The following is an 8,464-nucleotide window of genomic DNA, read 5'->3' as shown; positions in this document are numbered from 1 at the left end:
AGTTTCTGGGTCAGCTTCAAGGGCAGCCCCACGTAGAGTGAGTTACAATAATCAAGCCTGGAGGTGACCGTTGCAGGATTAGACAGTCAAGCCTCTTTGTAAGACAAAAGCCTTAGCTGGCCACTTACTGTAAGTACCCTTATCTGCATCTCAAAAGAATAAGCTAGGTTGCAAGAGCTACGACTACCGGTAAGTGTTGGTTGGGCCTTTCATCCACCCCTCCTCACCCAGCTGCTAGGTGAGAGAACAACAGGCAGAGCAGTGTGTGAGAGCTCTGAGCAGGCAGCAGTTTGGAAGCTGGAGACACAAGAGACCTGCTTGACCTGTGCTGGATCCCAAGCTGTGATGAATGCCAATAATGCCGTGAGCCCCCTCCATCCTCTGCCCGAGTTGCGTTTATGTGTAAATAGAACCCAATGCCCTAAAGACATCGCAGTCTCCGATAACCTCCATTCCATGGAAACAGACCGCTTGGAACCCCCAGAGTCTTTCACCACTCAAGAGATTTGAAAGGTCCGTAATGATAGGTACAACCCCACCTGTCTCTTGGTCATGCTGAAGTGTGGTCAACTTATAAGGAGACAGCATCCCATGTGAGGTGTCAGTCAGGGCAGGTGATTCACTATTCTTACTGGGAGGGAGAGATGCAAGGCAGGTGAGGGGGGGGGTTGTGTGCAATGCAATACCTAGCCAATGCAACTGCCACATGTTTGTTGCCCCTGGCGTCAGGTGTGCCCTGGGGGGGTTTCTTTCAAGCCACTGTTATGACAACATTTTCTTGCTATAAGAGAGAAAGAAAATACAGCCTTGCGTACTGCGTGATGGGGAAATTCTGCATGACTGAAAGGACAGGTACTCTTGCTGTTACGTGAAAGCAGGGGTTGGCAAAGTTTTTTGTGGCTTGGGCTGGTTCACGGTCTCGCAGACGCCGTAGTGGGCCAGAGTGCGCATGCATGCGCAAACGCTATTTCCGGTGCAGAGGAGGCGTGCACAGCTTCCCATTGGCTGCAGAAGCTTCCTGCAGCCAATGGGAAGCCAGCCAGCATCGCTGAAGGCGGTCCCCACTCTGCTCCGTGCCAGTTTAGTGTGGCACGTGGGAGCTGATTGAGCAGGCGGCGGGGGTCCATGGGCCTTAGGTTGCCAACCCCTGAGTAAAAGGCTGTCAATACAGCTCTGGGAACAACGATAAAAGTGCAAAAGTTCCCCCAACATCTGGGTGCCCAAAAATGTGACTTTCAACTTGTACAGGTTTCTACAATGGCTAGGCTCACCAGCGTTCAGCTCCTCTCAGAACTGATTGCTTCATAACCAATTCTGGGCTGCATCAATAGGAGTATAGCATCTAGATCAAGGGAAGTAATAGTACCAGTGTATTCTGCTCTGGTCAGACCTCACCTGGAGTACTGTGTCCAGTTCTGGGCACCACAGTTCAAGAAGGATACTGACAAGCTGGAACGTGTCCAGGAGAGGGCAACCAAAATGGTCAAAGGCCTGGAAACGATGCCTTATGAGGAACGGCTTAGGGAGCTGGGTATGTTTAGCCTGGAGAAGAGAAGGTTAAGGGGTGATACGATAGCCATGTTCGAATATATAAAAGGATGTCATATAGAGGAGGGAGAAAGGTTGTTTTCTGCTGCTCCAGAGTAGCGGACTCGGAGCAATGGATTCAAACTACAAGAGAGAAGATTCCACCTAAACATTAGGAAGAACTTCCTGACAGTAAGAGCTGTTCGGCAGTGGAATTTGCTCCCAAGGAGTGTGGTGGAGTCTCCTTCTTTGGAGGTCTTTAAGCAGAGGCTTGACAGCCATATGTCAAGAATGCTTTGATGGTGTTTCCTGCTTGGCAGGGGGTTGGACTGGATGGCCCTTGTGGTCTCTTCCAACTCTACAATTCTATGATTCTATGTGTCATCTGCTGAAGAATAAAAACTTCCCTCTTGTGTGTGCAGTTTTACAGGTGCGGAAGGTCTGTTAATTTGCACTTATTGAACCAGGAGGTGCCAGCCATAGCTGCCAAGTTTTCACTTTTCTCGCGAGGAAGCCTATTCAGCATAAGGGAAAATCCCTGTAAAAAAGGGATAACTTGGCAGCTATGGTGCCAGCTTCCAGTGGAATTATGCCAGGCAGGCATTCCCCTTCCGCTCCCCCGCCCTGAGTGTTCAATAAACACAAAACAAAAGTAGGCTTGTGAATCAAGGCTTTGTGACCTGTAAAACTGCTGATCACTTTGAGAGCACTTAGTAAAATATGCAGACTGCTTGATCCCTGTGCTGAAGGAAAGATTGCTTGCATCAGCAGAACTAGAAGGGCATCGTCCAGAGAGACCAACCTAAACTTGTAACAATATAATCCCATGGAATGGTTGCATTACCTTCCTCCCCAACAAAAAAGGCATTTCTTTAAAATAAAGAAATGCCATTTCTAGGCCAAAGGTATGACTTGGCATTGACACAGCTTCTGCAGCACACAAACACACTCCCCTTTTGTTAATGAGTCGCTGGTGGAGCCTAAAATAGTGGTAACATCTATTTATTGCCCGAAATGGAAATTAAAGTTTCTAGGTGTCACATTTTAAAAGCCTATTAAAAGTTTAACGGGCAAAAATTCAATTAAGGCTCAATTTCCTCCAGTGCTAATTGCTAGCTCCTAATTAAGAAAATGTATTGCACTGTTTGTGTTTCAAATTAACAAGAGCTCCTGGAGGAAAAATCAACCCAACCCTGCAGACTTTAGCATGTTCCCTTCCATGCACCTGGTATTGCCTTATGATTCCACACTGGGAATTGCTGACTATGAGGAAACAGGGGAATTGCAACCAAAGGAAGCTTAGCATAGACCTCCAGGGCTGACCTGAAATTTCAAGGTTTGCCCTGTCCCCTCCAGTGAGGGCTTGAATCTCCAGGTGGGTGAGAGTGCATTAAAAAAAGAGAGAGCTATGCGTGCATTTTGCAAACTTCAGCCTAGCAGGAGCCAGGTGCAAATCATTGCATAGAGTCTCTGGGGTGGGGAGGTCTGTTCTCCACCCTGCTACCAATTGATCTCCGTCTCCAAGGCTCAGTGGTGAGAGGGAATGCAGAGGAAGAATCACCAGGGTTGACCCCATGACATGGCATGTTACCACTCTGTTCTGCCTTGACCAGACTACACCTGGAATACTGTGTCCAGTGCATCACAATTTAAGAAGGGTATTTATAAGCTGCAGCGGGTGCAGAGGAGGGCAACTAAGATGATCAGAAGTCTAGAAACTAAGCCTTATGGGGAACAGTTGAGAGAGCTGGGTGTGTTTAGCATGGAGAAGTGGAGACTGAGAGGAGATATAATAACCAACTTCAAATATCTGGAAAATGGAGCAAACTTGTTTTATCCTGCTTCAGAGGCTAGGACCTGAACCAATGGCTTCAAGTTACAAGAAAGGAGATTCCAACTCAACATCAGGAAGAACTTTCTGTCAGTAAGAGCTTAACAGTGGAACGGTCTCTCCCAGTAGGTGGTGGACTTTCCTTCCTTGGAGATTTTTTTAAAGCAGAGGTTGGTTGGCCATCTGTCATGGATGCTTTAGCTAAGATTCCTGCATCACAGGGGGTTGGGGTCCCTTCCAACTCTACAATTCTATGATTCTATGATATCACCAGGGGCCACCCCTAGGTCTCCAATTTGGGCCCTGAAATCTCAGGGGCTGGGACTCTCCTGATGTGCCAACCCTAGCTTAGCATAATAAAAAAATTCCTTCAGTAGCACCTTAAAGACCAACTAAGTTTTTATTTTGGTATGAGCTTTTGTGTGCATGCACACTTCTTCAGATACACTTGAAACAGAAGAGTCAGACCCTTATGTATATACAGAGGGTGGTGGGGGTGGGTGGGAATGGGTGATAGGCTGAGAGGAGTGGTAAACCTGTTGGTGGCTGTTAACGACTGCTGATGACTGCAGTTGGTCCTGCGGGGGAAAAGCAAGGGCTGAGGCGCTAAAGAAAGCTTGATCATGCATAATGAGATATGAATCCTATGTCTTTGTTCATCCCAGGTGGCTCCATGGTTTTAAGCTTGGTAATGAGTTCCAATTCAGCAACTTCTCTTTCCAGTCTGTTTCTGAAATTTTTCTGTAATAAAACAGCTGCTTTGAGATCTTGTATAGAATGTCCTGGGAGATTGAAGTGTTCTCCTACTGGTTTCTCTGTCTTGTGGTTCCTGATGTCAGATTTATGTCCATTTATCCTTTGGCATAGGGTTTGAACAAAGACATAGGATTCTTATCTCATTATGCATGATCAAGCTTTCTTTAGCGCCTCAGCCCTTGCTCCCCCCCCCCGCAGGACCAATTGCAGTCATCAGCAGTCGTTAACAGCCATCAACAGGTTTACCACTCCTCTCAGCCCATCACCCATTCCCACCCACCCCCACCACCCTCTGTATATACATAAGGGTCTGACACTTCTGTTTCATGTGTATCTGAAGAAGTGTGCATGCACACGAAAGCTCATACCAAAATAAAAACTTAGTTGGTCTTTAAGGTGCTACTTTTTTTTATTTTGCTTCGACTCAGACCAACACGGCTACCTACCTGTAACTAGCTTAGCATGATAGACTTGCTCGCAGCTTAGGGTCTCTGTCAATCTGTTCCGCTTAGATCTGCAGCACTGGCACTACTACAAGTGCCACATAATATCTGTTCTGCCCTTGTACTGAATGGATATTTCACCATGGCAGCATCTACACTCTGGAACTCCCTGCCTATTGATTTCGAACATTTAAATTGGGATCCTAGTGCTTTAAAGGTCTAGTGGAGATGGGGCCAAAGGCGGGTCTGATGGTTGATGAACAAATGCAGCCATATATCCTGTGGATCATTTCCCTATCTGGAAGCATGTGTTCCTACAAGGCCAACAGAAGGAGGAGACAAAACAGCTGCCAGCTGCCTGAGCAGCGACTGAAAAGCTACGGCCAGTGCTAGTCACTCTGGGTCTTCTTGATGTATAGTTGTTTACAAGAAATAAAGTGCATTCCTGCACGGAATGTTAATTAAAAAATATGTTGGAACAGGGCATCTGTGATCTAGAATAAAGAATCCCTTGTGCTGATTCAGTATGCAAGTGAACCATGGAGAGGCTGGGGAGAAGGCACCAGTCGAAGCTCTCTTTTTTGTTTGTTATTTACAAAAAAGAAATCTGAGTTGTGTCATTCAGTAGAGGGTGGGTGGCCATCTGTCATGGATGCCTTAGCAGAGTTTTTTTTTTTTGCATTGCTGGGGGTTGGGCTAGATGTCCCTTGGGTTCTTTCCAACTCTATGGCAGAACCAGGTTAAATAATGTTTTGCTTAAGTCCGAGCTACCAATTTTCTGCATGAAAATCTAGGGTGCCACCAACTTCAAAAGAGGATTGGACAAATTCATAGTTTGTTGGAGACAGCAATGCTTCCCAATACGAAATGATGGTGATGACTGGAACCAGCAACAAAATATTGCCTTTTGGAGTACGGTGGTGCCTTGGTTTACGAACTTAATCCGTTCCAGAAGTCCGTTATTAATCCATAGAGTTCTTAAACCAAGGTGTGCTTTCCCATAGCAGTGGGGGACTCAATATACAAATGAAACACACTCAACAGGAAGCGAAACATGTTCTTATTCCAAGGCAAAGGTCACAAACCAAAACACCTACTTCCGGGTTTGGAGTGTTCTTAATCCAAGTTGTTCATAAACTAAGCTGTTCTTAAACCAAGGTACCACTGTATTCCTGATTAGGGTGCCAGCCATGCCCCTTTCCTGGATACTCCATTCCACACACACCAACAATCAGCATGCTGTGCCTTGTGAGCCTCACATAAAGCCCCCTATTGTGAGCCTCACATAAAGCCCCGTATCTGAAGAAGTGTGCATGCACACGAAAGCTCATACCAAAATAAAAACTTAGTTGGTCTTTAAGGTGCTACTGAAGGAATTTTTTTTATTTTACTTCGATCCAGACCAACACGGCTACCTACCTGTAACCATAAAGCCCCCTGTAACAAAACAACAATGACAACAACCCACAATTGTACACCAGCAAACCTTTGGGTTTCCCCTGAGCATGTCTCTCACTTGTGCATGGATAGTGTCATTTTTGCCAAGGTCTGGCACTCGCAGAATCCAGTTTTCTGTTAGTAAAAGGGGTTGCCAAACTTAATGGGACTTGTAATAATAATAATAATAATTTATTATTTATACCCCGCCCATCTGGCCGGGTTCCCCCAGCCACTCTGGGCGGCTTCCAAAAAAACAGAAATTCTAAAATACAAAAATCCAGGCACTTTTAGAATTTGGGGAAAGTATTGTGGGCATCACCCCCTATTATTATTTCTCTCCCCACTGCCCAGCATCATGTTGCCATGCTCCCCAGCAGATTGAAAATGAAAAGGCACAAACACACATAGATCATTTGCTTTTCCACGGGGTCTGAATAAAAGTCAGATCCAGAAGAATTAAAATTAAAAGCCTCTGTGCTTTGCATGATTTCCATCAAAGTCTGCCAAAAATATAGCATTACTGTAAAACAAAAACCACAGAAAGAATGTATTTATGAGGGTGGGTGTGGGTGTGCCACCTATAATACTGCAGGAGTAGATATGGGTCCAGAGTTAACATCTGAGGTTGTGTCTCTAACAGTTTGCGGGGCTGGAAAGCTCACTTAGCTTTTGCAGAGGCATTGCAGAACTTATCCACTGCTGGACCGGCAACTGCATCTTTAGCTATCAAGTCTGTTGACAGTGATGTAAATACAGCAAACAAGCTCTCCAGGATCAAAGTAGATCAAAGGACTGATGTGCCTCGTGCACCCTCTGCTGGCTTCGCAGCCGTCTTTGAAAATGCTTGAAGAGTTGAGCGCAAAGCAAGGTTGTCTCTGAATTTGCCTCTGCAGTCCATAAGCAGGGCGTGGGGAATGAATGCATGGGGCTTTAAAAATAAGCGGTAACTTGCTGCAGTGTTCCTGAAGCCCCTAGGTAAGCTAGTCCTCTTTGTTATTGCCACTGGGAAAGATGTATCAAGCATCCAGGTCCAGCAAGCATGCCTTCCCTTCCAGCTGCTGATCATGGATAGTTGATCATGTCTCTGAGGATGTGAACACATCATACATTTGAAGCACATTCTCCCTCTTCAAAGAATTGTGGAAACTGTAGTTTACCCTGAGCTATGATTTACAGCACCCTTCACAAACTAGTTTCCAGAATTCTTGCTTTAAATCTAAGGTGTAAATGCAGCCTGAGTCTCCTTTGGCTCCCCACAGATGTCCAACAACTACAGCAGAGATGGGGAACTGGATCCAGCCCTTGGGTCAAGCACTTGTCTTTTCTCAACAACCTCCCATGGCTGGGGCCCATCAGGTGCCCCAAGTTTTGCATAGTGTTTTGCAAGTCTCTACAGTCTTTTTGCCACTGTTTCAAAATTCTTCTCTTTCAACAAGCCTTTTAAGTGGGTATTTCCATCCCTGCTTCTACCTGTGTTGGATCTGAGTTAGTTTTTATATAGGGAATTGTTTCATGTATGTTTTCACTGCATTGTGAAATCACTTGGAGATGTGTCTTACGAAGCAAGTCCTAGCTGAAATCATTATAATAATTCCTGACAATCACCTAGTACTTTCTGAGTCCCATCCACCGGTTGAAATTAGGCCAGATCTGAGTTGGGTGTGTGAAACCTAGAAGTTGGAGAAGAAGCAGTCTGATGCCTGTGAGGAGGAGAGCAATGCCTGATCTCTGTTTGAAGCCAAGGTTTTGGCTATGGCTGAAGCAAGACCGTCTTGGGGTGTTAGTGCTGTGAACCCCTCCATCAAAGGCTCAGGTTGTAGATATGTGTAAATAAACTATATATCATAAAGACACCCAAGTTTCCACTGTGCCTCATTCCAAAGGAAACATGAAGCCTGGACAACTCCTTGGAATTGCTGGAATCTTGCACCACGCAAGAGGTTGGGAAGGCATACAACCATAACAAACAAAAACAATAACTCTCCCCAAAGTTTAAAAGACCATGGATTGTTTAATTAGCCCAAGGCTTGGGAGAAGAGGAATGCAACAGAAGTATAGTGTCTGAGTCAAGGGAAGTCATGATACCACACTGTTCTGCCTTGGTCAGACCCCACCTGGAGTCCTGTGTCCAGTTCTGGGCACCACAATGTAAGAAGGGTATTGACAAGCTGGAACACGTGCAGAGGGGGGTGACTAAGATGTCTAAAGGTCTGGAAACCAGGCCTTACGAGGAACGGTAGAGGATATGTTCAGGGCTTTTCTTCTAGAAAAAATTGTGCTGGTACAGTGTACACTTGCTTACCCCCAGAAAAAAAGCACTGGGTTATGTTTAGCCTGGAAAAGGGAAGATACGATAGCCATCTTCAAATGCCTAAAACACTGTCCCATGAAAGATGGAGCAAGCTGGTTTTCTCCTGCTCTGGAGGGTAGGATTCGAACCAATGGCTTCAAATTACAAGAAATGAGA

This window comes from Zootoca vivipara, chromosome 10, assembly GCF_965207765.1.
Source record: "Zootoca vivipara chromosome 10, rZooViv2.hap1.1, whole genome shotgun sequence".
NCBI classification, from domain to species: Eukaryota; Metazoa; Chordata; class Lepidosauria; order Squamata; family Lacertidae; genus Zootoca; species Zootoca vivipara.
The sequence above is the reverse complement of the archived record's forward strand: the minus strand, read 5'-3'. Positions refer to the sequence as shown.